The sequence below is a fragment of the Onychomys torridus genome, chromosome 23, assembly GCF_903995425.1.
Source record: "Onychomys torridus chromosome 23, mOncTor1.1, whole genome shotgun sequence".
In the NCBI taxonomy this organism is placed as follows: domain Eukaryota; kingdom Metazoa; phylum Chordata; class Mammalia; order Rodentia; family Cricetidae; genus Onychomys; species Onychomys torridus.
The window spans coordinates 66,323,726-66,347,414 of NC_050465.1; the positions used below are offsets into that span (position 1 = coordinate 66,323,726).

At 43.2% G+C, this 23,689-nt stretch overlaps 1 protein-coding gene and 1 long non-coding RNA gene across 2 annotated transcripts in view; one reads left to right on the forward strand and one right to left on the reverse strand.

Annotated features, from left to right (window-relative positions):
• Window positions 1-14,991, reverse strand: part of LOC118572979 — a 28,333-nt gene extending 13,342 nt beyond the window's left edge. Inside the window, exons 1-3 of the long non-coding RNA XR_004943573.1 lie at window positions 14,913-14,991; window positions 11,444-11,556; window positions 1,534-1,598 (exon numbers count right to left, since the gene is read on the reverse strand). This is a non-coding gene — a long non-coding RNA (uncharacterized LOC118572979). The remainder of the gene's footprint in view (window positions 1-1,533; window positions 1,599-11,443; window positions 11,557-14,912) is intronic.
• The window catches only part of Col4a3 (collagen type IV alpha 3 chain), a 133,884-nt gene that overhangs the window by 27,017 nt on the left and 83,178 nt on the right, over window positions 1-23,689 (forward strand). The window lies entirely within an intron of this gene.

Below are 23,689 nucleotides of genomic sequence, written 5' to 3' on the forward strand. Positions count from 1 at the left end.
ATAAGCAGCAGAGAGGGTGATGTGAAGCACAGGTGAATCTCAGGTTTGGTTAGTGTGAAACTGGGGTTTTAGTCTAGCAATCTGTTCTAGAACTTTGAGGGTGATCCCTGAGATGTGTAGTCTTTCCTGGGTCCCCTGCAAGCAGTGGCAGTCACCTTCCTGCAGGGATGAAGAACAGTTAAAATGCCAGTTCTCTTGGAAATGGCCGTGGTGACTCTTCGTGGGCATCAGCGTGGACCTATGTATTAGCTTGTGGCCCCGGGGATGCTGCATTTCGCTTGTGGTCAGAACAGAGTGAATTCAGTGCTCAGCTATCTATGTGGGTCATCTGCTGTAAGCGATCACAGGACAGCTATCTTCATTATTGCATACACTTGCACCACTGGAGCCAGACACTCATTTCCTGCATTAGGGTTTAATGAACTCAGATTTGTGAATGGCCACCCAGGACTGATTAGAGTGAGGGCCTTAACCTCGAATATCTTCTGCTAAAGCAAAGGCCAATACATGACTGCAAAAACAGTATTGTGCTATCACTTCCAACAGAGTATGTGAGATACAACTGGTTTTTAAGACAATCATGTCCAACAATTTCTTCTTTCACAGATTCTGTTTTTTTAATAAATGAAGTTAGAAGCAATGAATGAAACATGTTTGTGGGTCTAGAATTCAGGGGCTGAGGACAGAGGCACCTAGGAAACATAAGCAGGCTGTATTTGAAATATAGACTGTATATTCATCATATACACACCTAACAGAAATGCTTGACCATATGCTAGCTAGTAAAATGAATAAGAGAAAACTTCCTTGACCTCAGAAAAAATCCCCATCAGAGGAGTAGATAGAAAAGTTTCAAATTGTTACAATGAGTCGTCTGACAAACTGGGACAGAAGAGTCTGTAAAGTAGGTGAGATTTTCTCTTCTGAGAAAAACTGCTGTCTTTTCTCTACAGCTTAAAATCACTTAAAAGGCAAGGGAGTGCCAGGGTAGATAGCAACAGGAAGTCAACAGTTCAGCATCTTACGTAGGTCCCCTGGATTGAAAGAGAAGAGTATTTTCTAGAAACAAACGTCCCACATTACTGAAATCTGAGCAGAGGGTCTAAGACACCCCATCTCTCCCCATCATTCTGACATTGCTACAGGCTGGCCTAAAGCAGGGAGTGATCTTGGACAAGGCCCTTCCTTTGAAAATATATACATGTACACAGGAGACTGGAAAAAGTATTGGAAACACTTGAAGGGCCCAGAATAAACCTGTCTGTGGTGTTAAATACTTTTCTCTACTTGTTTGGTTATTGTCCCGTGGAGAAGTTGCTTTCGCTTTCCACAGAGGATCTAAAAGAGACAAGTAAGTAAGAAATGATGCCACTTAGGTTAGGCATAGAGATGTTCTGACCAGCCAGTGAAGACTGGTGTTAGCAGTTACAGCAAAGCCTGTACCAGATTCCCTAACAGTTCACACACACGTAAGAATGTGCATGTACACACACACACACACACACACACACACACACACACACACACACTTACCTGAGATTGTGCTGTTTCTACCATAGATACCACCTAGTAAGTCTTACCTCTGGCAAGCCATCATTCTGGAAAAAAAGAAATATTTTAGAAATTCAAATGCAACCAGGTAATCCATGGCCTGCTGTTCATTTTGGCTCTGAGGGCCTGTGACTGACTCAAACAGATCCAGGGTTTATTTCTAAGCTGAAGCATTCCAAAGAGATTGACTTGAAATTGCCCTGAAAGTCTCTGCAAGTCCTCAGCTTGACAAGGACTGAGTCAGGCTTTAATTCCTTGCTTTGGTATTCTTGAACTGTCACCTGTGACCCACAGGAACCACCTGAGGGAATTCAAATACTCAGATTCCTGAGAGGAACTCAGACTGAACATTCACATCCCTGGCTCTGGCTCAACTTGCCTGAATCAAAATGAGGACAGGTTGTGGGGAAGGGAAGGGAAGCTCCCTGGGTAGTTCTTTTTGTTTGACTTCTAGGTTTGGGGGGTTTGTTGTTTTGTTTTGTTCAGATGTTTCATGTGGCCCAGGATGGCCTCAAATCACTATATAGCCAGAGTTGATCTTGAACTTCTGATCCCCCTGTCTCTACCTTCTAAGAAATGCTGGGATAAGAGGAATATGTTACCATCTCCAGTTAATCCAGAGCTGATCAAGCTCCAGGCTTTGCATACTCTAAGTGAACACTCTATCAACTGAGCTGCATCCTCAGCCCCGCTCTAGGTAACTCCTAAGTAAATGAAGATGTCAGAAAATTATCCAAAGAACATGTCGTACTTCCAGTGCTTACTAAGAGGACAGGACGTTTCAACAAAGGACTGAGTGGTAGAATTTTCTATATTATATGTTGGTTTATGTTTTATGCTTATCTGAAGTCTTGAAGGTACTTAGACAAATGTGTGGTTTCACCTCTTCATAAAATCTAGAAGCACAGACATTGAAGAACTAAAAAGTGAGAACTAAAAAGTATCTTATAGTTACACACAGCTAACTTCCCAGGATCTTGATGTAGACTGTAGAAAAAGAGAGAATGAAGCTGTATATCTGCATATACACTTGCGCACAGGGGCTTCATGTGCAAATTATGGTTACTTTTCATTAGAAAAGTAGAACCCTCCTGTTCTCAAAATCCCTTTCGGATGCCATCAGCCCTGGAATCTCTCCCTTCTCTACTATCCCAAACAATGTCAAATCTGCAGACTGTCGGCCCTTGCCTGTTCTCATCCCCATTCTCTTCTGCATCATTGGCTCCATTAACACACAAAGGGGTTTTCCATAGTCCACACACTGCGACCAGAAGCAGGTGCTTAAAGAGTGTATCTGATAGTGCCCCACCCCCATTTATAGGAAACAAGAAAAGTGATGTTGGAAGCTTCTAGAATGTGCTGGAACTGAGACTCACAAAAACTGCTCAGATTCACAAAACTATTCATAGTTGATTCTCTGGTAGCACAGCAGGGAGAAAAGTTTTAGGTCTCTACTGTAAGTTCTAGAAGCTTAGGAATAAATTCCAAAAGCAGGACCTCTGGGTTCTCACAAGTAGCACCTGTAATGTGTCTGTCTGTCCCTAACTCACAATAAAGCTCAAGGCTTGATTGTCTTTTACACATGTCAATCTCCTCACCTCTCTTAGCTTGTGTTTTTTGTTTTGCTTTTTGTTTTCTTTAAATGTTACAGTGAAAATATCTAAACATATGAAAGTGTTGTTGTTAAATTTAGTTAAGCTTAATTTAGAAGTTACACTTCTCATACTTAATTTTATTGTAAAAGTGATGAAATATCTTGGGGATCTTTTTCAAATGTTTGTTTTAATGGGATTACAATGTTGCTTCTGTAAATCTTTTCAGGAACAATCAGCCCCCAGAAGAATCAAGACAGTTAGAGCTAAGCAACATTTATTTAGTTTCCATGTAAAGGACAAAGACTATTTTCTATGAGGAAAAAAATGTGGTGGTGGCACACGCCTTTAATCCCAGCACTCAGGAGGCAGAGGCAGGAGGATCTCTGTGAGTTCGAGGTTAGCCTGGTCTCCAAAGCGAGTTCTAGGAAAGGCGCAAAGCTACACTGAGAAACCCTGTCTCGAAAAATCAAAAAAAAAAAAAAAATGCTTACTTACAAGTTCATGAACCATTTTAGGGCATGGAACTTTTCCAGTGAGAAGCAACAACAAAAAATTTCTCTGTTGGCAAAATTTTACAGTAGCTTAACAGGACTTGACCTAGTTACGTAGGATCAAAAGCCAAAAGCCAAAAGGCAACATGTTTGGGGCTGAAAAGGAAAATTTGTTAGGTCACAGACTCACGATAATTTGTTGGCTGTCAGTCAGAGGTTGTAGCTAAAGCCTGCAAGTATGAAAAGTATGAAAGGTGTGTGTATTCTTCCAGTTGACCTTGATTTCAATAGACTGTGAAACCCTAGATGTGAGGTCGTGTGCTTGGAGAGACAAATAGTTCATTCCGAAATCTGAGAAATACCCAATGCTACTACAGACACCAACCAGAAACCACCCACCCCTTTCAACTGTAAAGTACGAAGGCTTCTGAAAGCAACCAGAGACAGCTCCAATTGTGTCTGTTAGTGACTCTTGTCTGTTGGGTTTATGTTGTACAAAATACCTCATAAATGCATTGGCCTAGTTTTCCATGACTTGTTTTGACATATCCTTCAGACACCATGGAAAGATGTATTATTAACTAAAGTACTGAACGGAAACTATCGTACACTCTACATGCCAACTCTTAACCATTAACCTGAATGTTGGTAAAGGGCTTACATACTTGCCAAGGCAGTAAGTCCCACTTAGCAGTCTGATTTCAAGGTTGGTCAACAGCATGAAACTCCAGGTGCAAAATTCCTCTCCTGAATCTTTGGTAGGATGTGGAGGGGGGCAAGGAAGCGCATTGGAACTTGCTGTTTACAATGCAGGACACCACAGCATCGCATGATCTGGCTTGTTTGCATCCCCTGTGTTCAGAGAACTGTGTAATGAGGACTCATCCATAACTTCCTTGTGGGTGTTTCCACATCTTTTGTTTTCCTATTTCCTTGTCCTTCCCATCAAACGTCACCACAGATACACCTTTGTGTGTACTGGAGCCTACCTTCTACAATTATGGCTGTCTGTCTTCAGCACTCAAATTTATTGTATGCTGTGGTTTCTTCTCTCTCTCTCTCTCTCTCTCTCTCTCTCTCTCTCTCTCTCTCTCTCCTTTTTATTTCTTCCTGCAGGAGCAAAGTCAATTTTTATCCCTTACTTCATTTTTAGTAACAATTAATCCATAATTATTAGACACACGTCAAGTACATCCCTCTACAATACAAAACTTCTAAGCATGGAACTTTACCTAATGTTCACTTCTGGGCCCCTAGCAACTTCACCAGTATCAGGACTTCATACATATTCACTGTCCATTATTCTGTCCAAATAGACCTGGGCCAGGTGTGGCTACAGGTCCCAAAGCACCAGATGTTGAGTCAGGACAATCACTTGAGTCTAGGAAATCGGGGCCATCCTAGGCAACACAAGGAAATTGCCTTGACTTCTTGACATGATAGGTGGTAACCTGAGACTGTAGGCCTTTCCTTCCCTAGCTGCTTTTAGTTGGGTGCTTTATCATAGCAATGGGGGAGAGACTAGAACACCTGGCATGGGAGTGCTCAACAAATGGTCTGCTCTCACCCGGTGCTGCAGCTCTTGCTCTCTCATTCTCTTACACTTCCCTCTTTCCTATCTTACACCTTCACCACCTCTTCTTTTCTTTTCTACTTACCACCACCCTGGAGGAATTCCCTCAAATATCACGTAGTCCTGGTATGGTTGAGGGTCAGGTGTCCACAGACCCACAAAACTGGTAACTCAAAAGCTGAAATTCTCCAAGTTGTTAAAGACAAGCCAAGAGAATTCTTTGTTGGCATTTTCTTTGAAAAGGCCTCTTTCTTAGCTTAATCCTTAAGCCCAGCAACTGCTCAGCTGCATACGGGAAGAAGTGGCCAAGGATTTTTCAAATTCTGTCTCTAGATTTGCCTCAGCCAGCTCACTAAAGCCATTCATGCAGAGCCTCCTATGAAACCAGGAAGACCTAACTGTTCCCACAATAGGCTTTGAGCTCCTCAGAGCAGCAGCCTGTGAAGTCATCTGTGCCTGTACATGTGTGTGCACATCAGGCAGGTTTTCATCATTTCTACCTGGCCAGTGGCTGAGTCTGTGCATGGAACTCGCAAGCAAGTATGACACCAGTGACAGAACACAGGGTTCACTTGTCCTTTCCATCCACTTTTTTTTTCTTTTTTGGTTTTCTGAGACAGGGTTTCTCTGTGTAGCTTTGCACCTTTCCTGGATCTCGCTCTGTAGCCCAGGTTAGCCTTGAACTCAAAGAGATCTGCCTAGCTCTGCCTCCGGAGTGCTGGGATTAAAGGCATGCGCCACCACTGCCCAGCCTTCGATCCACATTTTAAGATGTGTAAATGAAAATAATGGAAGCATCCAGCTATATTCCAGATGAGGAACAGAATGTCTTTAAGCAGAAATGCAAACCTGGTTACTTTCCGGAAGGTTTGTAATACTTCCACATGCTACCTAGAAACACAGATGACTAATACCTTGCTTGCTTTCAGTTTGTTTTTTATTTTGTTTTGTTTTGTTTTGAGACAGGGTCTAGCATAACCCAGGTTGGCCTTAAACTCACAGTGAAATAAAAAAATAACTTTGAATTTCTGATCCTGTTTTTACCTTCTGAGTGTTGGGATTACAGCTGTGTGGCTGGCTTATATGGTGCTGGGCATCAAACCCAGGGCTTTGCACAAGCTTAGCAGATACTTTACCAATTGAACTATATCCTTAGTCTGTATTTATAGTTTTGAGAATATTGCCTATACATTTGAGAAAAACGTTACCGAAATATGAGGTCATATGAAGACATTCTGCCATGTATACACACTCCTACACATTGTGCTGTGCATAATACATGTGTGTAATTTGTCAATTAAAACAATTTAAAAACTAAATTAGACACAGTGACACAGGCCTCTAAGCCAGATACTCAGGAAGCTAAGCCATGGGGGGGGGGGGGTCGTCACAGCCAGGGCTAGCCAGCTACATAGTGAGATCCTGCCTCCCTAAATAATACAATGAAGATCAACAACAAAGGTCTATTATCCCAAACTGGCAATCTCTACAAACCCAACCAAACATTCTGTTTTTCCCTTATAAGAAAGAGTTTAATTTTTAAAAAGGAGGAGGAAGTGGAGGAGGAAGAGAACTGGGAGAGGAAGAATCTTTCTTCTTCTTGGGTGTGGCCATTATTAGGTTTCACTTGGTCCAGTGGATAACTTTACTGTAGTGGATAGCCATCCCAGCATTGGCCTGCAAGTTCCAACCCCCATTGAGGCTTCGGTAATAATCACGCCCACAAGGCAGGGCAGAGGAGGGAGCGGAAGACCAAGGATCAAGAGGAGGTCGCTCTCTTGGTTCCGGGACGCTGGACGCTGGAGGTAGACCAAGCAGAGTTCTCCAGAGAACACCGCCGGACTGCGCTATACCTTTGCCAGACCCTGCAACCTACCCCTTCATTTGTAAGTTAGCCCACAAAATAAACCTCCCTTTTAACTACGTGGAGTGGCCTTAATAATTTCGGCGCTCTCACCACCACGGCCTGGGTTCGTTTCCTGGTCAGGGAACCAGCCCCACTAGCTCAGTCGGTAGAGCATGAGACTCTTAATCACAGGGTCGTGGGTTCGTGCCCCACGTTGGGCGCCAGATATTGGTGAAATTATTAAGGCCACTCCATGTAGTTAAAAGGGAGGTTTATTTTGTGGGCTAACTTACAAATGAAGGGGTAGGTTGCAGGGTCTGGCAAAGGTATAGCGCAGTCCGGCGGTGTTCTCTGGAGAACTCTGCTTGGTCTACCTCCAGTGTCCAGCATCCCAGAACCAAGAGAGCGACCTCCTCTTGATCCTCGGTCCTCCACTCCCTCCTCTGCCCCGCCTTGTGGGCGTGATCATTACCAAAGCCTCAATGGGGGTTGAAACTTCCAGGCCAATGCTGGGATGGCTATCCACTACACTTTACACCCCTGTACATATGGTAAGCACTAATTGGATTTAGTGGCTTATAAAAAAATACAAGAAGATTGGAGGAGGATGTGTTAAGGGGAGTATGGTTGGGTGGGAGAGGAGAGGAAACGGTGGTTGGATATACTCATATTTTATCGCATATGTGTATGAAATTCTCAAGTAAAAATGTTGTAATTAGAAATACATATGAAAATGCAGTAAGACAAAAGCCAAGGAGGAGGAGCAGCAGGAGGAAGAGCTGATGTAGCTTGTGGGTAGGACACTTGCCTGGCACACACGAGGCCATAAGAAAAGCATCTCAAGTGTTTGCAAAAATAAAGAATGATAGAAGAGAAATTTCAGTGCCCTGGGGCACTCAATATTTTTCATTGTACCACATAACTAAGAATTGATATCTTATATTACAAAGTATTTCTATAGGTGTGAATAATCCCAGGCAGCTCTACAATTTTCTTGACAGTATTTTTAAGGCTAAAAGTGTTATTGGTTAAAATTTTAAGGAAACTAGAAGCAAATAAGTTGTATCAAATATTCATCAAAGCTGAGTGTCTAAGACAGAGTTACCATTGCTGGGATGAAACACCATGACAAAAGCACCTTGGGGAGAAATGGGTTTCCTCGACTTATGCTTCTGCACCACAGTTCATCACTAAAGAAGTCAAGACAGTAACTCAGGCAGGGCAGCGATCTGGAGGCACAAGCTGGTACAGAAGCTATGGAGGAGTGCCGCTTACTGGCTTGTTCATCATGGCTTGGGCTTTCTTATAGAACCCAGGACCACCACCCCAGGGACAGCACCACCCACAATTGGCTGGGCCCTCTCCCATCAGTCACTAATTATGAAAATGCCCCACAGGCTTATGTACAGCCCAATTTTATGGAGGCATTTTCTCAACTGAGGCTCCTTCCTTTCAGATGACTTTAGCTTGTGTCAAATTGACAGAAAACTGTCCAGCACATTGAGCATAGCTAGAAGTGTCTATGACCCCAGCACTAGGGACAGAAATGGGCAGATCCCAGCCAGCCTGGATGGGACAGTGAGCTTCCAGCTCAGTAAGAGAACCTGACACTAACCAATAAGGTGGGCAATGATAGATGTCTGACACCCTCCTTTGACCTGGCATGCATGTGTATAAGTACATGCACAAATTTATCAATGATAATACTATGTATTTCTCCCACAACACTTGAAACTCAAATGGCAATTGCATGCCTGCTTAACCAGGCCTGGCTAAGTATAAAAACATACACGGGTTTGTATAAGCTAATATATCTTCAAATGTTCCTCTCTCTCTACTTCTTGCTTCTCTATATTCCCTCTCTTTGCTCTGATGTACCCAACTCCCCCACACTGTGTACAGAGAAAGAGACAAACACGGAATTCTAGAAAGAGGAGTGGGGAACAAAGTTAAAGACAGAGCTGGAGCTGGTATGGTTGCTCCACAGGAAAGAGTGCTTACTGCTCTTTAGGCTTTGGTTCCAGCACCCACATCAGGGGGCTTACAACTACCTGTAACTCCAGGGGGACTTGATGTGCTCCTCCAGCCCCCACAGGATCCTGCATGCACATGGTATCCATAAACTCATACAAAAATCATATACACACATACATAAATTTTTAATGTAAAGAAAGACACAAGGGTCAAGCTAGAAGCAAAAGAACCTCTGTGCATGTAACAAAAATTTCACACACACACACACACACACACACACACACACACACACACACACGAAAACTTTCTCTTAAAACAAGAATGATAAAAGGAGAAAACATGCATTGAGGGCTTTCCAAGGGAGCACAGCATTAAAAGCAAGCTTTGGGAACTAATTTATTACCTAAACTAGTCACCTCAACACAACACATGACCTGAGAAAAAGCAGTTATGCCATCCATAATCATATGCTTGGAGCATAAAGTGAAATGGCATAAGCTATGGGGTCTTTGGGAGGTTATCCTGGGATAATCCTGGGGGATTTTGTCTGTGGTGCGTAGTCTAGGCTGTGCTCAGCTACGTTGGGACAGTGTGATTCAGACAACATTTGTCTGATTTTTAAATCCATCATCTACTACTTCCCTCTCCCCCCCCCCCCCCCCCCCCCCCAGGATCCCCGCCTCTAGCCAATCTGATGCATGAAACCCCACCCCTATCAACTCCAGGCTTTGTCATCCTGTATCACAACAGGACCACTGTTTGAATGTTGTCATTCTTATCTGTGCAGCTAGGGTAATGTAATCTGGGAACTCCAGTTCTTCTGACTTGGGGCTTTAAATGATGCAGCCTTATGTGGGTTCTTCTCATGGTCTTTTTACTTGGATATGTGCCAAGAAACCTTCATGTGACTGACAGAATGGAGCTGGATGAGCTGCTAGAATATCAGTTTGGGGGCAGGGGGCATCTTTTTTTGTCTGCTAACTTGGAATAATACTGCTCTATCATCAAAAAGTGGTTGTTGATGTGACTCAGTTGGTAGAGTCACCTAGCATGTTCAAGCCTCAACATTGCATAAACCAGGCACAGTAGCCTGTAGTTAGATTTTTCCTGCCAGGCCCACAGTCAGGACAAATCTCTCTTACCCGCCAGTCCCACAGTCGCTCAGACCCAACCAAGAAAGCACACAGAAACTTATATTGCTAATAAACTATATGGCCGTGGCAGGCTTCTTGTTATCTAATTCCTCTATCTTAAATTAACCCATTTCTGTTAGTCTATACTTTGCCACATGGTTTGTGGCTTACCGTTGTCTTTACATGTTGCTTCTCATGGCAGTGGCTGGCAGTGTCTCCTCCCAGCCTTCCTGTTTCCAGCCTTCTCTTCCTTGTCCCGCCTACCCTATCCTTCCTGCCTGGCTACTGGCCAATCAGCACTTTATTTATACAGAATGATATCCATAGCAGTAGCCTATACTTGTAATCCCTGCACTCAGGAGGTGGAGACAGGAGGATCAGAAATTCAAGATCATGCTTGGCAATGTAGTGAGTCCAAGGTCAGCCTTGGCACTATTAAACCATATCTTTAAAAGAAAAGGCATTGTAAGGATCTAATGAGTTACTTTAATACTCCACATCCTTAGTAATAATTCTAAGTACACATGTTCCAGTATGAACCTGGAACATGGCTGAACCAAACTGAAGCTGATACTCACTATTGTTGTAGAAATGAGGTGTCTTCAAATCACTACTGTAGGCCTCTGCCACAAGCATACAATGATGCCCCAGAGCAGAGCATACAACATATGTAGCACATACCAAACACACAAGAATGTAAAGCATAGATCCTACTAGTGTACTTAAAACTCCAGTGTGCACTATCAAATTGTCTTTGCTTCCCCACACCCAGAGGCAATTAGAAACACTATGCTAATTTATATCTTATCCTCTTTATAGTTAAATTCCACTTATTTATTCCTAATAAGCATATATTAAAATATTCGATTTTTATTTATATGGATATATGGATATGTGCATTAGGCAATAATATATATTACTGTGGCCTGTTTTCAAATTTTACATCAACAGAATTATACTGTTTGCATCTACAGTAACTCACTTTTTGCAATCCATATGTTTTCATTATTCAGGTAGAGCAGTCATCTACTTATCTTCACCATTGTATAATATTCCATTCATCTGATGAATGCAATAAAACCAATTTCTCTATTCTACCACTGAAGGTAGAGTTTTTCAATTTTCACTGTTATTAACAATGCTGATGTGAACACATGTGTATGCTCACCCTTGCACACAAGTGCCAGAGTTTCTCTAGGAAGTATTCTAGATGTGGGAATCGATATAGGATGGAGGGATTTGTGCATTGATCTTTGTTAGAAAATAGATTAAAGTCTTACCTGAAGCACAGGAGAGTTGCAGTCTCCCCAACCTTTCGTCTGCCAAACTCAGTGTTTGCCAGTCTGGAGCTCACTTGGAATTTTCACCAAAGCATTGTGTGTGGATTTCATGCCTGAATTTGGGTTAAACACATTGGTCTCCTTTAATTAAATTATGGGTGTGATTTAAAGAAAGAACTTGAGAAGCTTCAAAATTAAGGTCATTATGGTAGTTTGAATGAGAATGACCCTGAGAGGCTCATATGTTTGAATGTTTGGTCGGAAGTTACTGGAACTGTTTAGGAAGGATTAGATATTGGAAGAGGTGTGTCCCTGGGGGTGGGCTTTGAGGTTTCAAGAGCCCACACCAAGCCAAGTGTCTCTCTCTGCCTATTGCCTGTGTGTCAGGATGTATACAAATAGCTCTCTGCTACTTCTCCAACACTATGCCTGCCTGCTGCCATATTCCCACCATAATGACAATGGACTAACCCTCTGAAACTGTAAGCAAGCCCCAGTTAAACGCTTTCTTTCATAAGTTCCCTTGACCATGGTGTCTCTTCACAGTAGCAGAACAGTAATTAAGGCAATCATCCTGCTGTGTGGTCTGAATGAAGAAGATAAACCTGACATAGCTCTTGCCTCAGTCAGAGTGGCCTTGACAGATCTATTTTGGATAAAATTTTTGGTTTGACACTTAAGAACTACTTAATAATTACTACTCTTCATCCTGACTCACCCTGGTCTCCTACTCCACTGCAAAACAGTGTCACAGCATTGTTCTCGGGGTACAGTGACAGGTTTCATAGAGTTTCTTAAAGAGCTGAAATAAACGTAGGCTAAAAACAAGTTCAAATTAAAGCAAAGGGGTCATGGCCCGGGCACAAACTAGCTTAGTGTCACCCACTGTGAAAAATGACTCAGGTCTCTTCACTCTCAACCCAGTTCCAACTTTTCCTATTCTGTGTCATGGGGTAGCAAACTTTGTCTGGAAAACTGAATAGTGCCTATCTTGGCCCTCGTAGGCTGAGTCGCTGTGTCAATTCTTTCTGTAGCTGTTCTTCTGGGAAGCTTAACAACAGGCTTCATTTATTTTTTAGTTTTGATTGGCATACCATAATTTAAAGATGTGGATCGCTCTCAGCTCAGAGGCCATGTAAAACCAGACAGGTAGAGCAAATGTACCCAGCAGGTGGCAGCTAGCACACCCTGCTCAAACCCATATGTTAGAGACGTACATTCTTGTTTCTGAAATTTTGGTGGTAAAAGACATGGGAAAATACATGGAGAGCCCCACTGTAATCTGTAGCATGAATCCTAAAGACTCTTATTAATAAAATCAAACCTGAGGCCAGGTAATGGAGTGAAAGCTGGGTGATCAGAGAAATAGAACAAGCCACAGCTACCTCACCTCGCCAGTTCTTCAGCTGATTCTGTTTTCTCAGACTGGAGGCCTCTGAGTACTCATCAGAATGGATCTCAGCTGAACTGTTGCTCAAAAGCCTGAATGCTTAACCAGCCAAAAGTTTCTAGTTTCTGGTTCTCATGCCTTATATATCTTTCTGCTTTCTAGCATCACTCCCTGGGATTAAAGGCTGCTTTCTGGGATTAAAGGCGTGAGTCACCATGCTTGGCTGTATCCTTGAACAGGTGGATTTCTGCCTCTGGAATGCTAGGATTAAAGGCGTGTGCTACCACTGCCTAACCTCTATGTTTAATATTGTGGCTGTTCTGTCTCTGGACCCCAGATAAGTTTATTCGGGTGCACAATATTCGGGGAACACAGTACCACCACAGTAATCGCTGGTTCTGATTGCAAATTAGGAGTAACCAGGAAAAAAAAACTGTTTCTATAAAGAAATTAATTATGCTGTAAGCCAGCTGTTCTCAACATGTAGGTCATGACCCCTTTGGGGGTTAAATGATCCTTCCATAGGGGTTGCCTAAGACCATTAGAAAACATGATTCATAACAGTAGCAAAATTATAGTTATGAAATAGCAATGAAATATTTTTATGGTTGGGGGTCACCACAATATGAGGAACTGTATTAAAGGGGCACAGCACTAGAAAGGTTGAGAACCACTGCTATAGGCATTTGTGGCTCAGCTCTGAAGATGGCTTAAGAAAGCGGAGTCTGACAAATTTCAGATTCCATACGAGAAAGCTGTTATCTCACAGGCACCTTGGCACCAAATCCCAAACTAGGAATGAGCATCCTCAATAATGTGGTAAAGTACCACATCTGTGTGGAGCCCCGACACAGGCACCTTGGGATGACAAGGCTATGATTGTGTTCCATTCTTTTCTTGCACTTGAAGACTAAAGAAAACTCTGCTGTAGTTCTCGGCGCTTCTGAAAATCCAAGTCAAGTGTGGCCGCAAGAATATCAGACTTCCCATTAAAATTCCAGTGTTCTAGGAGAGAGGTTCTCTCCAACATGGGTGTTGTCGCCGTTATCTGTTCTGATTTTTGTTTGACTCAGAAATTTTGAAGTATGTTCTGTTTTCATGACTTCAGTATCTTATCTTTCCTACTTCCTGTTCTAAACACAAATCACTAATGAGATGGCTAAAGTCATGTTTTTTAAAAAAAAACATTACTTGTGTGTGTGTGTGTGTGTGTGTGTGTGTGTGTGTGTGTGTGTGTGTGTACACACGTGCCATGGAAAGCATGAGGAGGTCTGAATTCAACTTGCAGGAGCAGGTTTTCTCCTCCTACCGTGTGGACCGTGGGAATCGAAGCCAGGTCATCAGGTTTGGTGGCAAATGTCTTTCCCCTATGATCCATTTCCCTGGCCCTCATGTATTTTTATCTGTAAGTCACAACCCCACAAACCCACCTCACAGTCCCAGTGCAACCTCTGGGTTTCCAACTGGGCCTGTATTCTTTAAATACCTGCTTGTTATGACGTATAGACACTGGCATTGGAAGGTGAACAGTATTTCAGAGATTTGTGAGCCTAGAACTTGAGATTCACTTTCCGGCCCTTTGAAATAAGCTCAGCTAGATATATCAGCCTTCTTCTCATTGATTCTGTGTCCTATATTCTGAAGAGGCTTCTTTAAAACTCCTGGGCTTCTGGGGCCTGGGTGTCTAAGCTAAGAACACTCCTCTTATCACACATTTCCCTGAGAGCTACCAAAGGCAGCCTTTACCAGTCCCACAAGAATGAAAAGTGTCCCTGAGAACATTCTCAGCCTGGCTCATTCTTGAATGTCTGACACTTGTATTGAATGGTTTTTGCTTGGGTGGTTGAAGACAGAAGAGCGAAATGAGAAGTTAACCCTAACACGTGCATTTTATCTTATACGTCTATGGACTTGTCATTATCCTATGACTCCATCATTATACTATGTCCTTCCTCACACAATGTAAGACACTTAGTGGTAATCGAGTAATTGATCCTCAAAGCAATTAAAACAATTCAGGAAAGTACTCTAAAGTCTGTTATGAAAGTCAAAAAACTCCATTCCCAGAGAGTGCCTAACCTGTGATGGAACTCGATCATTTCTTCAGAGATGAAATATAGAGGCCTTAAAAATTAAGCCTACCATTATGGGTTTTGCCTCCGCCGTCATACAGGGGCACCTGCAAAGGAAACAGTGCATGCTAGAGGTCAGAGAAACTCTCGGTGCCATTGTGAGAGTCACATTCACCCATTAAAATATGCATTCCAACTCCCCGGCCAAGACCATTTGGACATTCCAGGACTGCATGTCAGTGCAGTCCCCAGTGCTGAGACATGTAGCAGCCCTGGCCGCTGAAGGCCAGAGTGAGGATAGAGAGTCAGACCATCTTACAGACTAGTTTCAACAAACAACCAGCATGTTTAGAATCTGCCCTAGTCACTAGCTAGCCCACTCTAAAGGTTCCCTAAGTGCAACTGCACATGTGGAAAGATGTCAGGTGAAAACGTGGCATTTTTTACTTCTAATATGACACAGCGGCATCTCTGCGCTAAGGAAATTATTTCATGTGCCTCTGTTATTCTTCCTGTAGTGTATCTTCCAAAACCAACAGTGAAGTAAGCTGTCTCAATGTCTAACCTTTCGAACAAGCTTGAACAGTCAAACTCTATTTTCGCAATGACAACAAAATATTTTTTATATCAAGAAAAGGACAAAGCAAATACATGGAAAGCGTGAAAAGACAATGATTCCAGATAGCTCCCTCCCAGAGATGTCCCATGCTGTGTGGAAAAGTCCAGGGACAGGAAGTTCAACTGCTTTGAGTTCTATATTTTGTGTTTTGTTTCCTTGTTTGTTTCTGCCTACTTGTGTATTTTATTTTAAAACTCAAAACTGATTTTTTTAAATGCCCTTTCCCAAGGCTTGGTCTGTAAAGTGATTGCTATGTGAACATGGGGACCTGAGTTCAATTGCCAGAGTCCATGTAAAAGGCTGAGTGTAGTGAACTGTGATCCCAGCACTGAGAGGCACAGAAAGAAAGATCCCTGGGCCTCACCAGCCAGCTAGTCCTGCTAAGTCGGTGAGCTCCTGGTTCCATGAGAGATTTTGTCTAAAAAACCAAAGTGGTGGTCAATAGAGAAAGACATTCAATATCACTGCTGGTTTCCTCACACACATGTACACACATGTATGTCATCCCAAGGTGCCTGTGTCGGGGCTCCACACAGATGTGGTGCTTTACCACACTGGTGCATGCACACACACACACACACACACACACACACACACACACACACACACACCTAATTCCCTTTTCCTTATATATTCCAGTGAAACGCCATAATGTAGCATGTCTTATCTTCCAAATTCTGTGTCCTCTGACCTACTGTTTGATCTCTACGTGCCTGCTCTACTGACTGCCTTCTAGCTCTAATGTGGCGCTTCTCTCGTACCTTGCTATTGATAATGTCCTGCACATGCTGTTGGCTTTCTTTCGACTGCTGCCAATCCTAAGGACTCTGGTCATTTTTTTCCTTGACTTCTGCTGCTGCTCACAAGATTTTACTGACTTCGTATCAGTCATCAGATGAGCAGCAAAAAGTCAGTTGATGAGCAAAATGTCTAAAACACCCAAATATTGTTGTTGCAGATCCGTAGCTCCCAGTGGCATCTGCTCCGAGTGGCACCCCCATGCAGCTGCTATCACGCAGCTCCCAGCCCATTTAATCGCTCCTTTCCAGTCTATTCCAAACTGTCATTTTCCAAGTCATCTCAGTTTCATCTTCAACTGCTTTAATAATGGTTAGATGCTCTGCGTAGCTGAGTAATGCACAGCCTTATGCCTTTAACCTACACATTCAGCCCCCTGTGACAATCTAGGTTTCTCATAGTCAGTAAGTAGTTCCAGAACTTTGTTGTCGTCGATCTGCAGCTGTGCCTTCATGGTAGCATTTCTGCTGGTAAAGTCCAAGTGCTTCCCCCATAATTTCTATATTTATCTAGGCTGGTATTTTATTAGTAGTTTCTCCCTGGGATTTTCAGGACTTTTGCAGGAGATCAAAATTGGTCAGCATCTCCTTTTCCATGCCTATACTTTCAATAGTGGATCAGAATCGGGTAGAGTATCTCTTGGTTCATCTGCCTGGAATCGGGCAGTTTTATATCACAGATGTGACCCACGTGGGGTCTTGGTGACATTATCTTGATCGCTTTCCATACAAGAAGATTAGTTTAAAATATTGGCACTAATGTCCTGTCAATCATAATAAATTATGACCCCAATTTCAAGTTCTCAGATCAGTTGCCAGGTATTTTGAGGAGACAGGCTCTGTGTCCAGACAGGAGTTGTGGGTGATGTCACTCTAGGATTCTTCATTGGGTGCTTTTTGAATGATTAACCCTCCCCAGCACAAAGGGATCAGCAACACCACTAAGCTGGCCATCTATGCACCTCGGTCCCCACTCCCTGGCATGGTACCACTCCAACCCTGGCATTACCAATCCCAACAGTTCTGAGTATTCACTCTTATTTACATCTCTGTCCCTTTGAGGGGACAGTCCTGCCATCCCTCCATATAACCCTTTGACTTTGTCCCTGTGTTTCTGGTGTCCCTGTCTCTTCCCCCTTGTTAATTTTATTCCACACTCAGTGAGGCATCAGAGTGTTCATTAATATGCACTCTCTTGCTTTGCTCCTCTGGCAAAATAAACTTGCTTAAATTCCACAATTCCTATAAAGCCAAATGAGGCTGCCTCCCTTTAGTCCTTCAGCTCTGTACTCCAAAAGTCCCTGGCCACCTTAAGGAATCTTACATCCCTGGCCACCTTATGGAGTCTTTGCTAGTCTGTCCTCGCATTTCATTTCCTTCTTTCCTGCTTCCATTTTTCTCAATGATGGATGTACTACTGTACATCATTGGTTGTCTATCATTTTCCCTCTCCTTCTTCCTACTAGAGTAAACCGCAATGTGCCCATATTTAAAATATTCCCTAGCACAGAGTAGGCATTCAGTAAATATAGAATGAATGAGTGGATGACATCACTTCTAGATTTGTTGATAATTGTGAAGTTAGGAGGAAAAAGTGTGTGTGTGTGGGGGGGGGTGTTTTGAGAGTGAGAACATGGATCATCATGTCATTGATCCCAGAAGATGATTTCATTCAGGGTAACCCCCCAAAAGCACCCTCGAGCACAGAGAGGTTCCCTTACCAACCTGTTCCTTAGGTTCAGAGCATGAACCCGCAAATCTTACTGCCCAGCTTCTCTCTCTGAGACCACATGCATTTTCCACAATTCCTGTTGATGTGTACATAGGGCACAGTACACATTTCTTGACCAATTCCAAAGGTAACACCCACTCCTGACATCCATGCTATGCCCTAGGGTTTTCCTTTCAGGATTTACTCAGGCTCATGAAGTTGTGGGAGCTAAGAGGATGATGGTTTCCTCCTGAGAGAACAGCCCCATCTTTCCCTGGTGCTGTGAAACTGGTCAGAACACACAGAAGAACAAGATGTGACTTCCTTTGAGAACCTGGACCCAGTGGTGCTGAAGTCATGCAAACAAGTAACTACAGTGAATAGATGCTCGTTCTAAGAACAGTGAGGAACCCCACAGATGAGGGGCTGGTAACTGCTTTGAGGACTTACAGAAGACAGAGGTAACCTTTGCACAGCTCCCAAATGTGCAAATTTAGCCAAGAAAAGGACTAGACAGTGGGAAGTGGTCATTGAAGCCAGAACACCATGTGGAAAAGCACAGGAATGTGAACGGTCGGCATTTGTGGGTGGGAATAGCAAACAACACTTCCTGGGCACCAGTGTCTCAAACTAAGGGAAATGTGGCCACCAGAACACAAAAGAATACCCTGAGTTTATGAGTGTAGACTTGGCACTGATGGCCATTCAGGATAAGCAAATATATTTAATTGAGGAAATGTCATAATCTAATTCGGGAAGTTCATTTGGAGTTGCTCTCTAGCCCCAACTAGTCTGTATTTTTCAAACGAAATACATGATTTTATTGTTTCATAAATACCACGGGAGTTAACAGTAATGATTTTTGAAATGAAGATGAGTTCATTTTTAATACTTGATATGTATTTTGATTTTGTCAAAGTGTGGTCTGGGGAATCCTTGGAGATGAATCTCCTTAGTACTTATTCGAGGGCTGACTCCAGCCCTCAACCTGCTTGTCATGGATTGGTCCTGGAAGAATAAGGTTACCATGGCTCCAGATAGCTTGAGTGTAATGAGACAGAGAATAATTGCCGTGAAGGAGAGAATTTTCTGAGTCACAGTTTGGTGTGAACCAATGCTGCCATGCCAGCATATTACTTAGAATAAATCATCTTCAACAAGTTTATATCACATACCATAAATGGCAAAGTTCAGGGACAAGGATCTAGCTTGCCTAACATGCATGAAGTCCTGGGGTCCACCCTCAGCATCACATAAAGTGAGTGTTGTTGGTACACATGTGCAACCCCAGCCCTTGGGAGGTAGATCAGATGGCAGACAAGTTCAAGGCCAGCCTAGGACACACAAAACTTTATTTTAAGGACATTGAAATGGTACACACACACACACACACACACACACACACACACACACACACACTGCACATACATGTATACAAATAGAATTTTTTCCAGGTTTTCTTTTCCTGTATGAAGAGCTATAGTCATGATTCCTTATGCCCAGCCCCACACCACTTCTTACTTAGGTAGCATCACCTATCCCCTGTGGGGGAGGAGAGGTTTGCCAGAGTAGTGAGCAACTTTGGTGGAGACTAGTTCAGCCACAGAAAGATGCATGCACCCTGGCCCTCCACACAGGTCAACCTCTGGGCAGAAAAGTCAATGTGTAGCATGGCTCTCCAAAATCTTCCCAAACTGAACTGTACGCATTTGCCAAGGACAAATAAAAGGATCTAGACTCCAAAGACGATCTGGACCAGTCCTGGAATGAGAACGAGATGGGAAAATCTGAGGCAATCTCAGCTTCCTATAAATCAAAGCCACAGGCTCCTACCAGCAGTGGCTTAGAGACCCCTTGACTTTGGTGTGTCTGTGGAAATTTTCCAGCTTTAAGGTTTCTTCATCAAATGCCTTAATCATTTTGCGTTTAAAACTTTCCTCTGTTTACTCTGACTCTATGTTTTTCCTGTAAGGAAATCAAAGCTAAGTTAGTAGTTTTCCAAATAAAGAAAAATACCATCTAAGATGAACTTAGCAAGTTTATTAGTTTGAGAAAACAATTAATAAATTACAGGCCTTTGAATGTAAAGTAAAAGGCATTTCTGTATTCAAGATGAACTTTTTGTTGTCCTGGACTTTCTTTGGGATGTTAATTTTGATTTTCAAAACAACAGTCCTAGATGGACTTTCTACTTTTATCATTATTGTTAGCAAAATAAAATATGCAGAGTAAAAACATAATACTCGTAACATGAAAGGCTGAGAAGAAAAGCCTGCTCCTTCTTCTGGCTGCCCCTTCCTGAATTCCTCTCCAGAGAGGAACCAACTTCAACTCCACAGCATCTCTCTCTGTCTCTCTCTCTCTGTCTCTGTCTCTCAGTCTCTGTCTCTCTCTGTCTCTCTCTCTGTGTCTCTGTCTCTCTCTGTCTCTTTCCTCCCTCTCCTTCTCTCCCTCCCTCCCTCAGTCCCCACTCCCTCCTTCTCTCTCTCCATCAACACTTACCTGTGGATAAATCCTCAGAGGGGTGAGAACCGATGAGCGTCTCTCCTTTCCATGACAGGTTGCTGACAGCCCCCTCTGTAGGTCTTGTGCAGGTAAATCACAGCTTCTGTGGGTTCAAGAATGAAAGAGCCATGGCATGTCCACAAGTCAGCATTCCACACTGTTCCCCACCCTATTTCATGTGACTATTACATTCCTTCTGTTCCTTTCTCCATAATGTTCCTTGAGCCTTGGAGGGACTGATATAGATGCCCTATGTATGGTGGGACATTTAACAGTTACAAATTCTCCATATTTGACTAATTATAAACCTCTGCAGTCATACGGATCACTCTGACCAAAGCTGACAGCAAAACTGTTCTGTAGCCATAAAAGTGGCCATTCATACTGGTAATTTGTTTAACAAAACAATAGTAGCAGTTGCCCTACCAGGACCTGTTACCTCCCCAGTCACAGGCTTTGGGCTAGGTTTACAGTTTCAGACATGAATTCTTTCATCCGGACTGGGCATAAAATCCAACCGGAAAGCAGTTGGTTAGCCCCATACCAGACTTTCTTCTGTGGTACCCAGTGGGCTCATCTTACCTGGCCAGTTAGCAATACTGAACACAAGGTCAACCACTGAGTAAGACTGACTGATGTGGTGATGAACCTTTTGACACTGTGTTTTCATCTACAAAATTCACAATGGAGAATTGCACAACCAAGTTAGCAAACAAAGCTGCAAAAACAAAAGTCTTATATTACATGCATTTATGATTTTGTACTGGGTCACATGAAGCTTTCAGACAGTGGGCTGGACACACCGACAGTACCCAAAGCATCTCAGGACCCTCAGGTCAACACGCGGAATGCGGCTGTTTCCCCAGCAACTAACGAGTGCAAAGAAGCAGGCAGCTTTTGTACATAAGAAACATACACTTTGCTGGGTGGTGGTTGTGCATGCCTTTAATCCCAGCACTCGGGAGTAGCTCTGTGAGTTTGAGGCCAGCCTGGTCTACAGAGCGAGATCCAAGACAGGCACCAAAACTACACAGAGAACCCTGTCTCAAACAAAACAAAACAAACCCACATACTTTAAAAGATTAAATAGCTTTGGGGGGAAGTGCCCACCTTTAATCCTGGCACATGGGAGACAGAAATGGACAGATCTCTGTGAGTTTGAGGCCACCTTAGGCTACAGAATGAGTTCCAAGACAGCCAAAGCTAGAGAAACCTTGTCTTAGGGGGAAAAAAGATTAAACAGCATTAAAGTGTTTCCGAAAGACCTAAGGAACCAGAATTTCCAGGCACCCACTTCCCAGCATGGAGTTTAGATTTTGTACTGCTTGGTGAAGTTTTTTTGTTTTTGCTAAGATAGTTGATTTTTTTTAATTTTTATTCTATTTGGAGAAAGTTTTTGTGTTAAGAGTTATTGGTTCCTAAAAACACTCTCAGTAACATGGCAGGGTTTGTTTTTTGTTTTTTAATGGACCCATTGGCCCACTGTAAAATTAGCTTGCTTTCACCTCTTAAGAGAAAATTCTAGAAAAATAGATGACAAAGCCAACAATGTTTCACAAGACAAGCTAGGGAATTGAGAAGAGGCAGCTATGGCCCATTGAGTGCCTCCCAGCCTAACCTGTGTGAGTCAGTGGGTCTTTCTCTAAGCCCAGGAAAATGAGGAAGGAACAACATATGGATTCCACACACCCCATTAAGATTGGCTAAGATCAAGACATCCAGTGATAACTGCTAGTGTGGATGTGGGGGAAGAGGACCCTCTACTCATAGCTAGGAAGAATCTAAACCAGTTCAGCCATTATGGAAATCAGTAGAAAATTTTCTCAAAATTAAAACTAGAACTACCATCAGACCCAGCATATACCCCAAAGGCCCCATGTCCTACCACACATGTACTTGTAGACCCACATCTGCCACTGCACTGTTTACAATACCAAGGAAATAGAAAAGATGAGTGGATGGTGAAAATGTGGTGCTTATCCACAAAGGAATTATACACAGACACACACACACACACACACACACACACACACACACACACACACACGTATGAGGAAAACTGAAATCGGGAAAATTGCAGGAAAATTGATGGATTTAGAAAGCATTACATTAACCAAAGTAACAAGCCCAGAAAGAAAAAAAATCTAATGTTTTCTCTCATACACAGACCCGAGCTTACAATGTTCATAAGTACACACTTGAGTGGGGTGAGTGTAGATATAGACTACAGAACTAGAAAGGAGCTCAGGAGAAGAGAATAAGAGAGGTTAAGGAGACGGAGAGACCTATGGGACAGGAGAAAGCTGGAAGGGGGCGATGGTGGGAGTCAGTCGAAGAGCACTACGGGAGGGAGGTGACAGATGACAGGGAAGAGGGGACACCGAATCAACAAAAACAATTCCTGTTTGAAAATTCCATCATCAAATGTATGCTAATTAGAAATTTCTAAAACTTAAAAATTTCCAAATGTTTGGGGGAAAGAGAAGCTGGAGTTGATAGGAACAGACACACACCTCACTGCCCTGCAGTACACAAGGCTGGAAGAATGAGACAGTGAAACATGGTGTTACCCCAAGTGTTTATTTCCAAACACTGGAGACCTCAGAGGGCCACCTTCTTAGTCACCGTCACTCATCTGCATGCTTGCTGTCACTCAGAGACTCCGAAGGGGGTAGCTAGGTTCCTTGTCTAGACTAGTACTGTATCTCCCTAGGCAGGAGCTGAAAGATGGGAAGAGTGGCAGCTTCAGTGGAGATGGCTGTGGGTGGGGCAGGCAGCCACTCTCCAGGTCCTCCTTGGCTGGAGGGCAAGCTGCCAAGGCTCTCCATCACTGGGTGGAGGCTGCTCTGCAGGGAACAGCTGGTGGGGCCTGTCTGGCACCGCTTAGCTTGAACTTGGTCAGCTTTTCTTTTCAGATACAAAAACCATTGCCTCGGGCCATTGGCTGGGCACAGAGACTGGCAGGGTCAATCATTTTAATGCAAAATCAACAGCCCTGCGCAGTAGAGTGTGAACCAGCTCCAAAGATGCCAATTTCCCTTCCCACTGACCCTGGGTAGCTGGATATGGAGAGAGACACAGAGAGGACGGGAGACTACCTCCATAGCATGAGCCAGCAGAAATGGATGTGCTGTGTTCAGAGAGGAGAAGAA